The sequence below is a fragment of the Anolis carolinensis genome, unplaced genomic scaffold (assembly GCF_035594765.1).
Source record: "Anolis carolinensis isolate JA03-04 unplaced genomic scaffold, rAnoCar3.1.pri scaffold_13, whole genome shotgun sequence".
Lineage (NCBI taxonomy): Eukaryota > Metazoa > Chordata > Lepidosauria > Squamata > Dactyloidae > Anolis > Anolis carolinensis.
Window position 1 is genome coordinate 10,767,419 of NW_026943824.1, and position 20,908 is coordinate 10,788,326.

Genomic DNA, 20,908 nt, shown 5'->3' on the forward strand with positions numbered 1-20,908 from the left:
GGCAAGTAAATTTCCTCCCAAGAGGAATATAGAAGTAGAAATTGAAATAACCCCAGGAGCAAACTTACCAAAACCAAAAGTGTATCCCATGTCTGTTCAGGAGAAGGAGGAATTGAGGAAATATATTGATAAGAACCTGGCGCGAGGCTTCATTAAGCCATCCAATTCTCCTCTCGGAGCCCCAGTGTTATTTAGGAGAAAGAAAGACAACTCCCTAAGATTGTGCATTGACTATAGAAATTTAAATGCAATTACTAAGGACAATAAATACCCTATGCCTTTAGTAAAGGATTTAATTACCGTATTGAAGAAAGGGAGCATATTTACTAAACTTGATTTAATTGAAGCATATCATAAATTAAGAATCAAACCTGAGGATACTTGGAAAACTGCGTTTTCCTGCGCATTCGGCCATTTTGAATATAAAATTTTGCCATTTGGATTAAAAAATGGCGGCAGTTGCTTTATGCAGCTTATAAATGAAATACTGCACCCATTGTTGTACCGAGGGGTATTCATATTTCTTGATGATATCTTGATCGTGAGCGAAGATAAAGAAAAGCACGTGGAATTGGTCCGGGAAGTTTTGCAGAGACTAAGGGAAGCAAAGCTGTACGCAAAACTGTCCAAATGTGAATTTAATAAAACTCAAATTGACTTTCTGGGGTATCGGATATCTCCAGAAGGGTTAGCTATGGACCCGTCTAAAGTGTCAGACGTAAAAGAATGGGGAGTACCTCAAACAAGGAGGCAATTGCAATCGTTTCTGGGGTTTGCAAATTTTTATAGATCCTTCATAAAAGGCTTCGCGCAAATAACCGCACCCCTTACTGAACTTTTAAAAACAAAAGGGAAAGGGGAGACAGCAAAAGTGAAAGCTCCTGGCGCCAAACTGAGTTGGACGCCAGAATGCCAAAAGGCATTTGAAACCCTAAAAGGATGCTTCACAGAAGAACCCATCTTAAAACACCCCGATATCAAGAGCCCTTTCATAATCCATTGCGATGCTTCAGACTGTGCATACGGGGCAGTACTATTGCAAAAGGATCAAAATGGGAACTTAAAACCTTGTGGATATTTGTCCCGGAAGTTCAGTGAAACTGAAAAATGTTGGCCCATATGGGAAAAAGAGGCATTAGCCATATTAAAAGCCTTAGAATGCTGGCGACACTTCCTCGAAGGGAGCGGAATCCCATTTGAAATTTGGTCTGACCATAAGAACCTCCAGTATTTAAAATCTCCTCGAAAATTGTCCCCCAAACAAATTAGATGGGCACAATACTTCAGCAGGTTCGATTTCCAATTAAAGTTTTTCCAAGGGAAGCAGAATGTCTTGGCAGATGCTCTTTCACGCATGCCTCAACACGAAGGCATGACCACAGCAAAAGAGGGAACAATATTCTCTGATAAACAATGGGGCTTAGCTGTCAGGACAAGAGCGCAAACCCAAAAAGAGAACACTGCTATTATTGAACTCGACGGGGAAAATAGTTGGGGAAAAGAACTAAAACAGTCTTATGAAGGAGATCAGTGGATCGCATCCAACGCAGAAAAGGGGGAGCAGAAGGGGGGATTTTGGTTTGTGAACAAAAAACTGTATATTCCAGCAATATTAAGGATTAAGATTTTGCATCGTTTTCACAATAACCAGAGCGCTGGTCATACAGGAATTACAAAAACAACAAAGGCAATAGCAAAACACTGTTGGTGGCCAGGAATGAGGAAGGACATAGAGAATCATGTTGTTCAATGTGATGATTGTGCCAGAAATAAATCGAGAGGAGGGAAGCCAATGGGATTATTACAAACAGTAGCGGAACCTACCAGACCTTGGGAATGTGTAGCTATGGACTTTGTGGGGGAACTGCCGGTTAGCAAAGGACATCGTTATATTTGGACAGTATTAGACCTGTTTTCTAAACAGGCCCACTTTATAGCACTGACGAAATTACCATCGGCAGAGAAACTAGCTGAATTATACATAAACCATATTTACAAACTTCATGGATGTCCCAGTAGAGTGGTCAGTGACAGAGGGGTTCAATTCACAGCAAAATTTTGGGAAAAATTCTTGGAAATGCTAGGAGCAGAAAGGAGTCTAACTTCTGCTTTTCACCCCATGACAAACGGAGCAGTAGAACGTACTCAACAGACGCTTGGGCAGTTCCTTCGAATGTACTCTAACATGAGACAAAATGACTGGTCTAGGTGGCTGGCTTTTGCGGAACTGGCTTTTAATTCAACTATACATTCAGCAACAAATAAAACTCCATTTGAAGTAGTTTACGGGTATGAAATACAACCTCTGCCCCAGTTGCCAAGATGGACAGAGAATGAAGAAACAGGGGCAGGGAAATGGAAAACTCAAATGCTAGAATGCTGGAGTCAAGTGACTGCATCCTTAAAGGAAGCACACAAAAAGTATAAAACGTTCGCAGACAGAAAAAGGGTGGAAGGCGATAAATTGGGGAAAGGAGATCTAGTGTGGTTAAGTACCCAAAACATCAAATTGGGGCTACCTTCGAGAAAATTGGGCCCCAAATATATTGGACCATTCAGAATACAGGGTGTTATCAATGAAGTAACTTTCCAGTTGGCATTGCCAAAAAGTTTAGGGAAAATACACCCAGTATTCCATCGCAGCTTACTGAAAAAGTATATGGGGACTTTGGACAAAATGGACACATAGAATTATTGTTTGATTTATTTCAGGATTGTGATGAAAGAAGAACCGAAGAGGAGGACGAAGAAAAAGAGGGCGCCATGTCATGGAACCAAGTCCCAGGGCTGAATTTCCAAGCCCTGGACTTGGAGTCATGTGATGACTCATGGGCCTTGTAGTCCTGCTTATGACACTGTAATGCCTGATGATGAAGAAAACTTGGGTTTTTTACCTTCCCAGTCTGAACTGGAATTTTCTCAGCCAGATCTTTCCCAGGCAGATCTGGGAACCTTGCACCTGCAAGAAAGTTGTGACCCAGAAGTATGTCAAACAAATCCGGAGCCCACTTCTCCTGTGTTCTCCCGCCATGAGTTTTGTAAACAACAGAGAGGTTTGGAAGCTGCTTCGCGCAGGAGTGCGAGGATAGCAGCCAAGAATTCAGCCAATTAAGTCTCCTTTTTCGTGAGAATCCTTAAGGAGTCAAACATCTGGTCTCAAAGATTAGCTTTCGTTTCTGGTTCCCAGAGAACTGTTTCGGCGGGAAAGTTAGACTCTATATAGGTGATTTACCCGCGAAGTAACTTCGCGGAGTCAATTCGTCAACCTCCGGAGCGAGTTGTGTCTGGACAGCGCGCTCCGTTTCAAGCCTCGCTCCTGCTCAAGCCTTGCCCTGCTTTCCAGCCTTCGCTCCTGTTTTTGCCTTTGTTTACCTACGGACCTTGCTTGTTTCCCAGGACTAAACATTGTCTTGTATCACGGATTTTACCAAGTTCTTCCACGGACCTTGTTCTTGTTCCTTGTTACCTTGTTCCACGTTTTAAGCCTTGTTTCAAGTATCAAGTTATTTCCTAGCCTTGCTCAAGTTTATGGACTAAAGGACCTTGTCATCTCCCCTCACTTTGCCTGGCAAAGTGAGTGTTTCGGTTATTGGATTACAACTTTGGACCTTAATATTTCATATTGGACATCGCTTTTTTGGGCTAATTGAGACCTTTCCTGAAAGGTCTGCTTTTGGACAATTTCATATACTTGCTTTTATTAACTTTATATATTCCTTCAATAAAGATATTAGTTAGATTCTGGCCTCTGTGTTTGGTTATTGGTGCCTTTGCAGCCTGGGTCCTGACAGTTTGACTCCGCCACCCATAAGCACCAATTAACCAAGGCCAGAATGTCGACCGGAGCCGCGCCGGCTGGGCAGCCGCTCAGCTACACCATCAGCAAAGATGAAGTGGATCGCATCCGTGACAGACTCAACGCGCAGGATGGAGAAATAAAAGGATTGAGGGAGCGCGGAGTCCGCCTCCCGGCCATGGCGTTGCCAACTAAGTTTTCTGGAGAAGCTTCCAAGGTCCAAGTTTTCCGCCGCCAGTGCCAGGCTTACCTAGAGGCCCGTGCCGCCGAGTTTCCCCAAGAAGACATCAAGGTGGCGTGGGTTTACAGCCTTCTAGACGGACCAGCGGCCAGCTGGGCGACGGCCCTATTCGATCAAGCCTCTTCCCACCTAAGAACAGCGCAACGCTTCTTGGATCACCTTAAGGAGACCTGGGGAATCGAGGACAATTTGGAGGCAGCCGGCCATAAACTCCGGCGCCTCTTTCAAGGAGACAGACCCATGTCTCAGTACATAGCTGAGTTCCGAGTGCTGGCCCACAGCACCGGCTGGAACGATGTAGCCCTCAGGGGGCAATTTCGGGAGGGTCTCAACATTGAAATGCTGGAAGAAATCTCCAAGGTGGACCCTCCCCAGTCCCTCGAAGCACTCATTGACCAATGTTTACGGGCTGAAGTCTTGATTGCCAACAGGAAACAATGGGTACGTGGTCAGAGCGGTAGAACTGGGGCAAAACCCCCCGCTCCCGCCAGCGTCCAGCCGCGTCCAGTGTGGAGACCCCCACCACCAACCCCATACCCCAGAGGGAGCGAGGAGGTGCCGATGCAGTTGGGCAACGTGCGACCCAGGTTAGATGCCGCCGAGAAGGCCCGTCGCCAACGCTTAAATCTCTGCTGGTATTGCGGAAATGGGGGCCACTTCGCCAGAGAGTGTCCAGCCAAAGGGAAGCCCGCCGCCCGTCTTGCGGCGGCGTCCTCCACGGAGACGAAGGCGTCTGAGGCGGCTGGCACACAGCCGGCGGGGGAAGCCAACGACCGGGCGTAGAGAGGCTCGCCAACCCGGTCAGAAAACCCATTCAAGAGCCGCCAACCGGGGTCCTGTTCCTTCTAGTGGTCACCTTATGGTCAGCAAAAAGGGGACCCGTCATGATCCACGCCATGATAGACTCCGGAGCCACCAACAACTTCATTGACAGAGAGTATGCCGACTCTCTGGGATTACAATATCATGACTTCAAGAATGCCCGTGTGGTGCAAGCCATAGACGGCCGCCCCCTCAAGACGGGGCCCGTAAGCCAGTGGTCAGAACCCACCAGGATGTGGATAAGGGAACATATGGAAGAGATTTCTTTCTTTGTTACCGAGGTTCCCCATTTCCCTGTGATTTTGGGAATCCCGTGGCTGACTCTCCACGACCCAAACATCTCCTGGTCCAACAGAGAACTGCAGTTTGCTTCAAAGTACTGCCAAAACCATTGCCTCGTAGCCAAGGTCTGCCATGCCACAGAGACCGAGCCCATCATCACCCTGCCCAAGAAGTACTCCGAGTATTGGGATGTATTCAATGAAAAAGAAGCCGAGAAATTACCCCCACATAGACCTTATGACTGTGCCATTGACTTGGTGGAGGGGGCCCCGATCCCGCGAGGGCACCTATACTCCCTGACTGAACCGGAGCAAGAAGCTCTCAGGGAATTCATAGAGACAAACCTTCGCAAGGGATTCATCAGACCCTCTCAATCCCCAGCCACCTCCCCAGTGATGTTTGTGAAGAAGAAGTCAGGGGAATTACGCTTGGTGGTGGACTACAGAGCATTGAACAATATCACCAAACGGAACAGTTATCCCCTGCCCTTAATCTCGGATCTACTGGACCGACTTCGAGGAGCCAAGGTCTACACCAAGCTGGATCTTCGAGGGGCTTATAATCTAGTTCGCATCAGAGAAGGGGACGAGTGGAAGACTGCCTTTCAGACTAAATTCGGATTATTCGAGTCCCGAGTTATGAATTATGGATTATGCGGAGCCCCCGCAACGTTCCAGCATTTTGTCAATGATATTTTTCAGGACTATCTAGATCGGTTCTTGATAATCTACCTGGACGATTTTTTGGTGTTTTCTAGATCACAATCAGAACATGAGAACCACGTCAAAATGGTGTTACAACGTTTGCGAGATCATGGACTTTATGCCAAGTTGGAAAAATGCGCTTTCGATCTACAAGAGGTAGATTTCCTTGGTTACCGTATCTCGCCTCTAGGGCTCTCCATGGATCCAGCCAAGGTTTCAGCAGTATTGGAATGGCGGGCGCCAACTAACAAGAAAGAGGTGCAGCGTTTCTTGGGGTTCGCGAACTATTACCGCAAGTTCATTCCAGATTTTGCCCGCTGGTCTGACCCAATCACTAGCTGCATCCGTGGAAAACAGCCCTTCCGCTGGACTGATCAAGCAGAGAAAGGGTTTCAGCAACTAAAGAAATCATTCACGTCCCAGCCAATTCTACAGCACCCAGATCCTGGAACCCCTTTTGTTGTGCAAGCGGACGCCTCGGATGTGGCAATTGGGGCTGTACTCTTACAACCGGTGGGAGACCACCTTCATCCCTGTGCCTTTTACTCCCGTCAACTAACCACACCAGAGAGAAATTACACCATTTGGGAAAAGGAACTACTGGCCATAAAGGCAGCCTTTGAAACTTGGAGACATTGGCTAGAAGGGGCCAAATTTCCCATTGAAGTCCACACTGATCATCGAAATCTAGAACATCTAAGAACTGCCCGCAAACTAAATCAGAGGCAGCAACGTTGGGCTTTATTCTTTGAACGTTTCAACTTCCAGATCCATTATGTGACCCCAGCCCAAACCAAGCAAGCAGACGCCCTGTCACGTAAACCGGAATACGCTGCAGGACGCAAGGAGACCTTTGAATCCCAACTACTACAACCCGAGAACTTTGCCACGCTCACAGTGGGGAACACCAAATCCACTCCCATTGGTTCAACTTCCTCTACTCCAGGACCCATCTGTGCTCAAGAAATCAGGGCTAGTCAGCAAGCAGATACCTGGGCGCAGGACCAACTTCGTCAAGGTCTGCATTTTCCCTTTTCGCTTAAAGATGGACTGCTTTGCTATAGAAATCATGTTTATATCCCACCCGGACCGGGCAGGGAAAAAGCGCTTCGTCTGTGTCATGACTGCAAACCAGCAGGGCATTTCGGACTATTTAAAACCATGCATCTGATCCTAAGGGATTTTTGGTGGCCCAAGATCCGCAAGGATGTGGAAAAATATGTCAACACCTGCCCAGTATGCCAGCGCTCCAAGATAAGAAGGGAGAAACCCTCAGGGCTTCTACATCCCCTTCCTACCCCATCTCGCCCATGGGAAATAATTTCTGCGGATTTCATCACTGACCTACCACCTTCCTGTGGATTCACCACGATCCTAGTGGTGGTGGACCTTTTCACCAAGTTAGCCCATTTCATACCCTGTGAAGGTCTCCCCACGGCCAAAGAGACTGCAGATCTATTCCTTCAACATGTTTTTAGACTACATGGATTGCCCAAGAGTTTAGTCTCAGACCGTGGATCTCAATTCACCTCTCGTTTTTGGAAGGCACTACAAAAACTATTGGGCATAGACTCTCGCTTATCTTCAGCTCATCATCCTCAAACAGATGGGCAAACGGAGCGCACCAATGCCACCTTGGAGCAGTATCTTCGCTGTTATGTAAACTACCAACAGGACAATTGGGCTTCTCTGTTACCACTGTCAGAGTTTGCTTATAACAATGGAGTTCAAGCTTCTACAAAAGAAACGCCGTTCTTTGCAAACTACGGCTTCCACCCACGTTTCTTTCCCCCTGTCATTGAAACTTCAGAAGTTCCCGCAGCAGAGGATTGGCTGCAGGAACTCACAGCGGTACAACAACTTTTGCTCCAGCAACTGGACCAAGCCAAGGAGGACTATAAACGCCACGCTGACAAACATCGCCAGCCGGGCCCCGAAATCAAGGTAGGAGATCGGGTTTTCCTGTCCACTCGCTTTCTGCCCTCCCACCGCCCTTGCCGGAAGTTAGATGCCCGTTTCATTGGCCCTTATCCAGTGGTGGCGCAATTAAACCCCGTGACTTTCAAACTCCAACTTCCGCGTTCAATGCGCATCCACCCAGTGTTTCACCGTTCCCTGCTCCTTCCGGCGGATGGTGTGCGTCCTGATACAGACCAACCGGCTCCCCCTCCTGTTTTGATGAATGGGGAGGAGGAGTTCGAGGTTGAGGACATTTTAGATTCTCGCTTTCACCGCCGCCGCCTGCAATATCTCATTGACTGGGTGGGTTTTGGCCCTGAGGAGCGCTCTTGGGAAGACGCCTCCACAGTTCACGCTCCTGATCTAACCCGTCGCTTTCATCAGACCTATCCCACCAAACCGCGACCTCGCGCTTCGGGGAGAGAGTCCCAGTTTGGGAGGGGCCCTGAGGAGGGGGATAGTGTGATGACTCATGGGCCTTGTAGTCCTGCTTATGACACTGTAATGCCTGATGATGAAGAAAACTTGGGTTTTTTACCTTCCCAGTCTGAACTGGAATTTTCTCAGCCAGATCTTTCCCAGGCAGATCTGGGAACCTTGCACCTGCAAGAAAGTTGTGACCCAGAAGTATGTCAAACAAATCCGGAGCCCACTTCTCCTGTGTTCTCCCGCCATGAGTTTTGTAAACAACAGAGAGGTTTGGAAGCTGCTTCGCGCAGGAGTGCGAGGATAGCAGCCAAGAATTCAGCCAATTAAGTCTCCTTTTTCGTGAGAATCCTTAAGGAGTCAAACATCTGGTCTCAAAGATTAGCTTTCGTTTCTGGTTCCCAGAGAACTGTTTCGGCGGGAAAGTTAGACTCTATATAGGTGATTTACCCGCGAAGTAACTTCGCGGAGTCAATTCGTCAACCTCCGGAGCGAGTTGTGTCTGGACAGCGCGCTCCGTTTCAAGCCTCGCTCCTGCTCAAGCCTTGCCCTGCTTTCCAGCCTTCGCTCCTGTTTTTGCCTTTGTTTACCTACGGACCTTGCTTGTTTCCCAGGACTAAACATTGTCTTGTATCACGGATTTTACCAAGTTCTTCCACGGACCTTGTTCTTGTTCCTTGTTACCTTGTTCCACGTTTTAAGCCTTGTTTCAAGTATCAAGTTATTTCCTAGCCTTGCTCAAGTTTATGGACTAAAGGACCTTGTCATCTCCCCTCACTTTGCCTGGCAAAGTGAGTGTTTCGGTTATTGGATTACAACTTTGGACCTTAATATTTCATATTGGACATCGCTTTTTTGGGCTAATTGAGACCTTTCCTGAAAGGTCTGCTTTTGGACAATTTCATATACTTGCTTTTATTAACTTTATATATTCCTTCAATAAAGATATTAGTTAGATTCTGGCCTCTGTGTTTGGTTATTGGTGCCTTTGCAGCCTGGGTCCTGACAAGTCATAACATAAATAACCCTGAAAGCACCTGGCGGGAGAAGATATAATGAGCCTGGGAACTCAGAGTTGAAAGTATAAACAATCATAATTGGTATAGTGTGGGGGAATAGTAGAAATGTGAGACAAAGGGGTGGGGTTTGATGATGATATTTACGTGTGGTGTTACGTTGCATCAGAGGTGATAAAAATGAGTGTATGTAAACATTAGGTCATTCTCGACTTTTCCAAAGTCATGTATTCTTCAATAAAGATTGGATTTGAGAGCAGCTATCTCTGATCTGCGTTCAGACTGGTCCTTTGAAGTAAGCAGGACACCTGGCCCCATAACCAAGTTTTAACCTTCCTACGGAAGGATAGGAGGGAGGGAGCCTGCCTGACTTCAATGGGGAGGGCGTTCCATAGGCAGGGAGCCACTACTGAAGAAGCCCTGTCTCTCGTCCCCGCCAGCCTTATCTGTGAGGCTGACGGGACCGTGAGCAGGGCCTCATCTGATGATCTTAAGCTTCGAGGTGGGTCGTAGCGGGAGACACGTTCGGACAGATAAGCTGGGCCGGAACCGTTTAGAGCTTTATAGGCTAAAGCCAGCACCTTGAATTGTGCTCGGTAGCTAATCGGCAGCCAGTGGAGCTGGTGTAACAGAGGAGTAGTACGCTCCCTGTACGCCACTCCAGTTATTAACCTGGCAGCCTCCCGTTGGACTAATTGAAGCTTCCAAACAGTCTTCAAAGGCAGCCCCACGTAGAGTGCGTTGCAGTAGTCTAAACGGGATGTAACGAGAGCGCGGATCACCATGGCCAAGTCCGGCTTCCCAAGGTACGGTCGCAGCTGGCGCACAAGTTTTAATTGTGCGAAGGCTCCCCTAGCCACTGCTGAGACCTGGGGCTCCAGGCTCAGCGATGAGTCCAGGAGAACCCCCAGACTACGCACCTGCGCCTTCAGGGGGAGTGTGACCCCATCCAGCACAGGCTGTAACCCTATACCCTGTTCGGACTTCCGACTGACCAGGAGGACCTCTGTCTTGTCTGGATTCAATTTCAATTTGTTGGCCCTCATCCAGTCCGACACAGCGGCCAAGCCTTCAGGACCAGAACAGCCTCCTTAGTGACAGGTGGGAAGGAGTGACAGAGCTGGATATCATCTGCGTACAGATGACACCGGACCCCGAAACTCCGGATGATCTCTCCCAGCGGCTTCATGTAGATGTTAAACAACATGGGAGACAACACAGAGCCCTGCGGGACCCCACAAGTCAACAGTTGTGGGGCCGAGCAGGCATCCCCCAATGACACCATCTGGGACCGACCCTCCAGGAATGAGTGGAGCCACTGCAGAACAGTACCTCCAAGTCCCATTCCCGCAAGGCGTCCCAGAAGGATACCGTGATCAACGGTATCGAAGGCCGCTGAGAGGTCCAGCAGAACCAGCAGGGACACACTCCCCCTGTCCAGTTCCTGGCGAAGATCATCGACTAAGGCGACCAAGGCTGTCTCGGTACCATGCCCCGGCCTGAAGCCAGACTGTGCCGGATCCAGAAAATCAGTGTCAACCAAGAATCCCTGGAGCTGTGAGGCAACCACATGTTCCAGGACCTTGCCCAAATAGGGGAGATTGGAGATAGGCCGAAAGTTTCCAAATTGAGTGGGATCCAGTGATGGCTTTTTCAACAGCGGCTTGATCACAGCCATTTTTAGGCTCGCTAGAAACTTGCCCTCCCGAAGGGAGGCATTCACCACCACCTTCACCCACTCACTTATCACTGGGGTTAGGTTCCAGGAAAATCCGTGGAGTAGGGACACTATATTTATTTTAATATTTATACATTATTTTAGTAGTTATACACTATTTTAAGTCTTTATCAACCAGTCGCCTCCTTCTCCTCCCGTTGCTGCTTGGGATCCTTTTCTCTCCCTTTGGCTTCTCCTTCCTCTCTTCCTTAGGCTGTACATTGTAATTTTTTATGATTTATAATAGTCTTTTAGAGTTTATTGAAAAACCTCGAAACAGCGAATCTACGAAAAGTGAACCATGAAGTAGTGAGGGAACACTGTATTGCCAATGCTGGTTGGCAACATCAGATCTTGGGGACCTTGGGCATGATCCCTACCATGAGACCACTGGTGATCTCCGCTTTTCTCCCATCCATGCACTCTATAGTTCTGACCCTCCTTAATTTCCAAAGTCAGATGGGTACAGAGTACAGAGTAATAAGAAGGTAACAAATTGTCATGGGTTTGAAGCATGTTTGCACATGTTCACATGCACTGTAATTCAGAATAACGCTTCATGAATCCCATGAAGTGGATCTCCATAAAATAATGTATGCTTCAAGCTGTGTCATCATTATCATTTAAGTATATGTTACTGTCACTGTACATGGTGCTTTAAAAGAAAAAAGACCACAAAAGGAAAAGGGTATGGCAGTGAGAGACGAGATGAAGTTCAGTAGGAACTATCTCTTCTTCTTTCTCTCTGAGACCAGGCCTGTGGCAGTTGAGATGCAAGGAGAACCTTCTGGACCTTGACATGATAGAGATGTGCCTTCTTCTTCTTCTTTGTCTTTTTCTCCTTCTTCTCTCTCTCTCTGAGGCCAGGGCAGTGGCAGTTGGGATGGAGAGAGGAACTTTCATCTGGGTCTTGGTCAAGATATGATGGACCTTTGCTGCCTCCGCCTCCTCCTCTTCCTCCTCCTCATCTTCTTCTCCTTCTTCTTTCTCTCTCCGAGACCAGGGCAGTGGCAGTTGGGATGGAGAGAGGAACTTTCATCTGGGTCTTGGTCTAGATATGATGGACCTTTGCTGCCTCCTTCCTCCTCTTCCTCCTCCTTCTCCCCCTCCTCATCTTCTCCTTCTTCTCTCTCTCTCTCTCTCTCTCTGAGGTCAGGGCAGTGTCGGTTGGGATGGAGATAGGGACCAATCTGGGTGGACTTTTGCTGCCTATGATGGACCTTTGCTGCCTCCTCCTTCCCTCCTCCTCCTCCTCCTCTTCTTCTCCTTTTTCTCTCTCTCTCTGAGGCCAGGGCAGTGGCGGTTGGGATGGAGAGAGCGACTTCAATCTGGGTCTGTGTCTAGATATGATGGACCTTTGTTGCCTCCTCCTCCTCCTTCTCCTCCTCCTCCTCTTCCTTCTTCTTCCCTGGAAGAAAAATCCTGCTTTTCCCGTGGCGTACCCGTGGCATGATTGAGTTGTGCCAGCCTCTTTTTCTCTCCATCCAAGGCCAAGGCATGGCAGTTGCTTATTAATTTCTATCACGTTTTCCTCCTTGATGGAACTCAATGTAGAGTATGCAAGGTTCCTACACAATCTTCCATTGAGTCCCTTGCATAACTCAAACTTGTTTAACCTTGGTAATGGTTCTGTACTTTCTCCTTTGCTCCACACTCTGCCATACCATCACAATATTGTATATTCTTTGTGCAATGTTTCACATCACAGAGAATGACAAGAGGGCTTTCTGATACTAAATACTGCATCAGAAAAATAGAGGAAATGTTAGAATTATGAAAGACAGTTAAAGTAGGAAATCTCACGGTTTGGGGGAAACTTGCCATATGTCAGGCAACTCCAGCACACAGTGAGGTCTCCTTTTAACTATGTCCTTCATGCCCACAAATCGGGGGAGGACATATGTTGCTTTGTCTTCGCAATGGTTGGTTTCTGTGCTGCTTTTGCTTACTTTTGGAACCTTAATAATCTTTTAATGCACCGCAGCGCCTTTGTTTGTGAGTTAATAATAATTTAAACCCCTCGTTAGACTTGTCAGAACTGTAAATCCCACATTTGAAAATTTTCAACGTTGTTTTCAATACCTGGGGAAAGATCCAACTAAAACACAGTACACTGGTTTCAAGAGGATTTTTCCCCTCTATTTCAGACGAAAAAGAATGGGCTTTTAAAATACGGACTTTAGCTGGATTTTGACTATGAAACTTGAATAATGCATAATATCACTGTATTTCTTCTTTTCTCTACTGAACTTGTGAACTTATTTGATCTTCAGCTTGATGAACCCAGTAAGAAAAGAGAAACCACTGTCCTGAGACAGTAATGAACATCTTTGTAAATTCAGACTGAAATCTCCATTAAGTCATGTATCGACTAAGTGGTCTTAGGCCTCTTGCTATTACTTGGCAAGCTTTCTGTGCAGAAAAAGGCATTTCTCTACCCAGAAAATGTACAGAAAACAGTACTTTTAAAAAGCTCTTGAATTATTTTGTACCAAATACTTCCCAAGTTGTAAAAAATTAACCGCGTTGAGGTTTATTTATCCTTCAATGAAGCCCTTTTAGTTAGAAGTGGGGCCAGTTTATGGACAGAACGTATACTCAAACATGTTCCAAAACATGATTTTAAAAATCAGGTCTGTGTTATTCAATGTTGACAGGCCTGAGCCAGCCAGTTAACATGTACCCATTTTTTGACCAATAAAAGATAATATTTTGAATATCTTTCCATTCATAACCTGATACCATCTATGACTAAATAAAAATGCTTCAGAACTGATTTATTGAAAGAAACAAATCTTTCACCAAAATATAATTCAGAAGGTATTAAATTCAGGATGCAGTAAGAAAATGGAACCCAAGAAACCACATTTTCCCTAAGTAGTAACTTTTCTCTTGCCATCCCCTATGCGTTTTGCATTGTCTTTCAACTGTGATGGCTTGATGAGTGAAACACACAAAAGACTGTTAGATATGGTGATACTTCAATCTGCTCCCTGAAATAAAGAGGTGATAACCTCGTCATTTCCTTGTCTCCATCACCAGGCAAGATATAATTCATTTTGTTCCTCCCAATAGTTAGCCTTGGTGTCTCCCACATATCATGTCTCCCACATATCAAGAACATCTGAACTTTTTCTGCATGGAGAAATAAGATCCCCAGTTGGTGAGTCAGATAGCAATATTCTCTTATTGCAATGGTTCCCAACCTTTTTTGACCAGGGACCACTTGACCAAGAACCTCTTTGACCAGGGACCATTTTGACCAGGGACCGCTTTCCAACCAAAAGAGTTACGAAGCAGTTTTTAGTCAACTTTAGATTCGATTTGATTATTTAGGGTGCTGATTCAAAAAATTGCATTGGGTAGACCACATCAGCTCTAGTTTCTGATACAGGACATTGTTGGAGGTTGTAGATGTAAATAAATAGAAGCTTTACCACAGTTTTTGAACCAAAATATACCCCACAGTGTAATAATGTGTCACTCAGGTTTGTGTAATAAGTAACAGTAGCTTTACTTCACTTAAAAAAAAGAGCAACTATATATACAGAAATCTCTCTGAATTCTTACAGAGAACAGAGGAAATTAACAGTCCTTTCAAACAGTCTTTAAAATATGCCTCATTGCTTTAGAAATTATCAGGCTTCAGAGAATTGTCAACCATTTTCTTCCTGACTATTTCCAGTCAGCACTCTCTTCACTCTCTGAGGTGAAAATGGCAGTTAAAAACATTTCTCTCAGCACCAAGCCAGAGACAGTAGCCAATCGGAATATTGGCTCCTGGCATGTTCAGCCAATCAGCTGCCAACACCTGCCTTTCCTGTCAACTCATTACATCATGGTGCTTTTTACAAATCCCCACAAACATATACCATCCAGTAGTCACCATCTGTTCACCCACAGAAAACCATATTTAATAATCTAGAGCTGATGTGGTCTATCCAATGCAATTTTCTGAATCAGACCCCAAATAACCTCAGGAATAGGCCTAAAAATATTATAATACATTGTATATACATGTAATATTAATAATAATATTATGATGTAATACAATGTAATAATTATTATAATTCACTATTATAATTGTATATTTATATTACATGCAATATTACTAATAATATTGTGATATAGTTGTATAATATAATATATTGTATGTATATATACTTGTAAACCGCCCTGAGTCCCCTTCGGGGTGAGAAGGGCGGTATATAAATGTCGCAAATAAATAAATAAATAAATAAATAATAAAAATGAACACATTAAGAATTTTTGGGGGGCTGTGTTATTATTCGTAGTAGTAACAGTGAGGCTGCGGACCATATTTTAGATCTTGCAGAGCACTGTGGTCCACAGACAACAGATTTGGAACCATTGCCTTATTGGAATGGCAAGAGCTTCTTTTCCAGATGTTAATTGAAGGCCCTTGAATCCACGAAACTCCATCCTTTATTGCTCATTTCATAATCCACAAAATTGCCTTGGAAAGCAAGGCATGTAAACTGGTTTCAAGTTATGAAATCCATTTCCTTTCAACTGAGAAACCCTCTCGTTCAGCAATCCTGCGACACTACCTGTCTCTCCAGGATTCAGCAGATACTTTCCGAATAGCTGCCTTTGGCTCGTGAAGTTAGCTTTCGGCTTTCCATCATAATAAGGTCTCTCTTTTTTGACAGAATCCAGGAGAGAATAGCGAATGCATGAATCCCATTCACCTTATGCCCTTTAAGCTCAGCGTATCCTACTGATTCAGTTAAAAATTTCACAGAAAGAGACTCGGAGATTCATGTTCTTTGGAGAGATCCCAAACTCTTCTCGTCTATTTTTTAACCTCTTCTGGGAGCAAACCTGCCAGCAAACGGCCTCCATGTTGACACAAAAACCAGCCTGTAAATGCAGTATAATGATACAACCCTGCAATGAACTGAGGAGCCTTCCCTATTTTTTTTTAATTCTTTAGGTTTCAAGGTTTGTCTTATTTTATTTTTGTCTGGCCTCATTTTGCTCCCCAACGTAAACATATTCCCTTTAAAATACATCTTCAAAGCCTCCTTCAGCTCTCACCCTTTGGGGACTTGACATATCAAAAGAAACTTGCTGACATAAACTGGTATGTGGAGTTTGATCTATTCTAATATATGATTTTAATGTTTCTCATTTTCCTGGCTTGCCAACTCACATCTATCATACATTGTCACATTTAAGTTTCCTAAATTACTGCTTTTAACTTTTTTTTGTCACTTCCTCACCAAAGAGATATATTCAAAAGCTCTGCTATTTTCCTCCTGCCATGATTGTATCTTAATATTAATAGGTTGAGGGAAAATGGAAAATTTTGCTCACTTAAGGAGACAGCAATTTTTTGATAGGGCTTTAGAAATTCAATATTCTCCTGCTTTTCAAATCCAAGACTCGATTTAATCTCTGGGCACATAAAATGAAATTTAGGATGGCAAATCAAACAAGGGAAGGGGTGGAGGATGGGAAAGTCCTCACGCCGTTTTAATTATGGAACGACAGAGGGAGAATTTCCTTTTTGCAGATATCTCTCTTGTGGAGAGAGCAGGAGAAAACATTAAAAAGTGGGTTTGGGGGGTAAATTCTGTTGTTTGGAGGATCAAAAGAAACAATGGAAAGTCTCTTGAGGAACGCAGCAGCCTATTTCTAATCCATTTGGTTTTGATCTCCCATTTTTTACATTTCTTCTTTGATCTCATTTGCTGTTCTTCCACTCTCAAAGCTCCAGCCCAGGTAGACAATTGACAACGGACAATAATATTTTTGTTGCGGGATGGTGCTCTGGTCTTTCCCCCCACAGATTCTATTTGAAACAAGATTTTGAATTGAACCATAAGAATTCTACTCAGGAAAAACCATCCATAGAAATGCTGAGGAGAATAACATGAGCAGGATAGCTCAGAAAGGATTGCTCACAACTCTGAAGTTTTTCCAAGTTGTTCGTTGGATTATTATGTCATGGGCCTGAGAAATTTTCCTACCACCACTCAATGTGATATTAGACAGAATAGTGTTGCAAATAGTGTAGGCCTGGTCAAAATTATTATTATTATTATTATTATTATTATTATTATTATTATTACTAATAATAATAATAATTAAAACACAACAAGATGAGTCCACAGCAGACACTCTGTTGGCTGTTGTATTGGATCACATGTTGGACACTTCCCAAGTGTCTATTATTATTATTATTATTATTATTATTATCATTATTATTATTAGAAACACAACAAGAAGAGTCCACAGCAGGCACTCTGCTGTCTGTTGTATTGGAACACGTGTCGGACACTTCCCAAGTGTCTATTATTATTATTATTATTATTATTATTATTATTATTATTATTATTGGGTTGTGTGTTTTCTGGGCTGTATGGCCATGTTCCAAAAGCGTTCTCTCCTGATGTTTCGCCTACATCTATGGCAGGCATCTTCAACGGTTGTGAGGTTACCTCACAACCTCTGAGGATGCCTGCCATAGATATGGGTGAAACGTCAGGAGAGAATGCTTCTGCAACATGGCCATAAAGCCCGGAAAACACACAACAACCCTGTGATTCCGGTCATGAAAGCCTTTGACAGCACACAACAACAACAACAACAACAAAAACTTTATTTATATACAGTACCGCCCTATCTCCTCGAGAGACCTCAGGGCGGTTTCCAACATAGCAAAGAAACCATACAACAAATTAAACATAATAAAGAATAATAAACATGAGACAAGAACATACAATTTAAAACAACCACAAAAATTAAAAAAAATTAAAAATGCTTCATCAAAATGCTTACTATTGCAAGGAGTTGCCTGCTATCAGCCACTTGGTAAACGCTTCTCTCCCCAATTACTGGCTACTGGCCTCTCCCACCTAAACCGCAAATCTCGCCCTTTCAATCTGGGGGTCGGGGGTGGAAGAGAGTGGCGCAAGAGAGCGGCAAAGCAAGAGGGGAGAGGAGGAAGATCTGAAGGGAGCTGTGTAGCCACCATTCTCCAGCCTAGTGGCCTTTTCTCCCTCCTTCCTTATTTCCACCCTATTCCCACCTCTGCTCCGCTTGACTGGGCTCCGGTGCACCCCCACTAGGGAAGCGAGGAGAGCCCCAAAGAGACTGCTCAGAGGGGAGAAGGTTGAGTATCGCCACCATTACCATCCGACTGGTGGCGAGGAAATAGCTCCCTCAGAACTTGACAGAACTTGTTCGAACTTGCCTGAGGTTGTCTCAGCCTGCTGCAGCTCTTTGTCAGTCCTCGCAATTTGGAACTGGGCCTTGGAGACCACGCCGGACCGGGCGGCCCCCCCTCCCAGCCTCCCCCTCGGCCTTCTTAAAGACAATCAAGCCCGTGGAGATCGCGCCGAACCGGGCGGTCTCTCATGGCCTCCCTTTTCGGCCTTCTTAAAGACAACTAGGCCCTTGGAAACCGTATTGAACCGGGTGGGCCTTTCGTAGCCTTTTCATCGGTGGCTATAAAGAGAAGAGAACCTGGCCTTCGGGGGCCGTGCCGGACCGGGCGGCCTCCTCCCAGCCTTCCCCCCTCGGCCTTCTTAAAGACAGCCGGCCCCTGGAAGCCTCTTGTAACGTTGTAACCTTGTCATCGGCTTTTATAAAGAGAATTGAATCCAGGCCTTTGGAGGCCGCACCGAACCGGGCGGCCTCCCTTAGTTTCTCTATCCATCAGCCCCTAAGTGAACTAAGCCTTCGGAGGCCACGCCGGACCGGGCGGCCTCCCTTAACTCTCTCTTTGGCCCTCATAAAGAAAATCCAGGCCTGGGAGCACCGGCTTCGTCGCTTCGGGTGGCTTTGTATGAAGCAGCACTTCCCTGGATCCATCAGCGTTGCAATCTTGCCATCTCAGTTGTGTTTGTGTGTGTGTTGTTGTGTTTTTTTTTTTGAGTGTGTGTGTGTATTATAGTTGGGGGTGAGAAAGTTTTTAACTTAACGCAGGGAGACAGTTTTGAATGTGATAGTAAGTGGGTTTGTGAGACTGGTATTAAGGTCATAGGAAGTGATCACATAGGATTTGAGAGCACTTTGAGTTTAACCGACTGGTATATTGATGGTTTTAGAATGTGATTGATGGTCTGTGTATGTTGTTTGATATACTGCTGAGTGAAAACTAAACAGTCAGAGTCGGTAGGAATGGGTGTCAACTTGGAAAGAAAAATTAGAGAGGTTTATTATAGGAAGGTTTTTGAGAAGGTAATAGGAAATGAGTATGCAGGAAACTCTGAGGAGAAATGATTTGTCTCACTTATGTGATCTGTTGGGAAAATCGTTCAATACTGTATTACAACAGCTGGAGATACTGAACAAGAAAATTGACCATCTTTTTAAAGGAATTTCCCTGATTGTGAAAAATCCTTCTCCTATAGACATTATAACAACTATACCAGCCAGTCTCATTAACATGAATGAGGAATTAAGCGCTCTGGGGGGCCAGGGAGGGAAAAGGCTCGAGGAGCAGAAGGTAGTCAATAGATCAGGTTCTGAAGTGGCTAGTGATGGGGATGGGTTTTTATCTGGGGGAGAGGGTCTGGGGAGGGATGACGGGAAGGAAACCAACAGAGTCCTGCAGAAGCCGAACAACGCGCTGCCCTCTGAACTGGTTGGACAATCTCTGGACACTCCCTACAATTCACAACATCTTTTACGAACAAATAAGGTAGCAGTGGAAGTTTCAGACTCATTACTGAACAGAGGCAGATGGACATCCAAGCGAGTGGTCCAGACATCTCTTTCACAAATTCTATCTATAAGCTGGTCGGAAGTGAAGATCAAGACTATTGACTGGCTTCGTAGAGAGTACCAATCCTGGAACCGCTCCCTGTGTCTTATTATTGGTTTGGAAGATAAAAAGTTAATGGAGGAATTGTTTTTGTGTGGGCCCAAATTACAACAGTGGGGCATCACTCTTAGGAGGGTATTAGTAGACCCATTGATTCGCCCCTTGGACATCGGGCTGAATATCAATATGCAAGATTCCCCAATTTTAAGCCATGCCTGTTCTACCTCCCAGTCCCACACTCAGACATCATTCTTGTTTAGTCCCCTTCCCATATCAGATGATGCCAAATCAGATGACTCCTTCTCTCTCCCATCAGTGGAGAGAGGCTCCTTTCTTAAACAAACAAGCACATTTGGAGGCTTTCCTTCTCAGGACAGTTGACTAGCCCCCTCAAATGGCAATCCCATTCAGCCTACCCATCAGGGGGAAGATGGTTCTCATGGATGTGGCCCCATCAAGGTGGTGTGGGGGAGGAGGAAGAACGGTCACTATCGACCCAGAGAGAAGCGCAACAGAGTTTTTGCGACCCTGGAGAGGATTAGGTGTGGTAGTCTTCAGGACAGACCCCCCCCAGCCTTAAAGTCTTGCTTTTGAACGCCAGATCCGTCAACGGTAAAACAGCTGTCATCCAGGATTTGATCTTGGATGAGGGGGCGGATCTGGCATGCATCACCGAGACGTGGCTGGATGAGCTGGGAGGTGTGAATCTCACCCAGCTGTGTCCTCCGGGTTTCGGGGTGCATCAACAGGCCAGGGTTGGGGGGCGGGGAGAAGGAGTCACGGTGATCTTTCGGCAGTCCATCGCCCTGATCAGATGCGCCATTCCGCAATCTTCGAGGTTCAAGTGTGTCTTCCTGAAGGTGGGAGCCCGAGACAGCTTGGGGATTCTGCTGGTGTACCGTCCACCCCGCGACCCAGCAGTCTCCCTGTCCGAGCTAGCAGAAGTGATCTCCAATTCGGCCCTGGTCTCCCAACAACTTATAGTTTTGGGGGACTTTAACATTCATGCCGAGACCACATTAACAGGTGCAGCTCAGGATTTCATGGTTGCCATGACGACCATGGGGCTGTCTCAAGTTATATCTAGGCCCACACATCAGGCGGGACACACGCTGGACCTTGTCTTCATTGTGGACAGTGGGACAGTC